Raw genomic sequence first — 745 nt, forward strand, 5'->3', positions numbered from 1 at the left:
TCAGGCGTAACGTAATTATAATATAAATTATTATCATTATTGTTCTTTCTACCATTTTGATCATTATCATTATTATTATTCTTAATATCATTGCTATTATTATTGCCTCTATTATACTTATTATCATTATTATTATTTTCATTATCATCATCATTATTATTAGTGTCATCATTGTTATTGTTATTCTTATTCTTATAATTCCCGTTTTTATTACTATTGGTATCGTTATTATTATTATCATTACTATCATCATTGTTATTTTTATCATTGTTAATAGTAGTGGTAGAGGCCGCGGTGGCCGAGTGGTTAGAGCATCGACTCAAGACTGTCACGACGGCAATCTGAGTTCGAGGGTTCGAGTCACCGGCCGGCGCGTTGTTCCCTTGGGCAAAGATCTTCACCTTGATTGCCTACCTAGCCGCTGGGTGGGCAAGCCAGCCCAAGTCAGTGCCGGTCCCAGAACCGGGTAAATAGAAATGATGACTCGATAAAAACACCGGGCGGAAGGCAACGGCAAACCACCGCTCTAAATTGCCAAGAAAATCATGGAAGTCCATGATCGCCAACGTCCTTGTGGGACAGGGCACTTGGAAAAAAAAATAGTAGTGGTGATGTCATTATTATTACTGACAGTATCATCATACTCATTATCATTATGATATATATCATTAATCAATACCATTATTATAATTAAGTTACCGAAAATAACAATAGTAACAAAACAATGACAGTATTGATAATGTAC

Source organism: Penaeus monodon, chromosome 37 (assembly GCF_015228065.2).
Source record: "Penaeus monodon isolate SGIC_2016 chromosome 37, NSTDA_Pmon_1, whole genome shotgun sequence".
NCBI classification, from domain to species: domain Eukaryota; kingdom Metazoa; phylum Arthropoda; class Malacostraca; order Decapoda; family Penaeidae; genus Penaeus; species Penaeus monodon.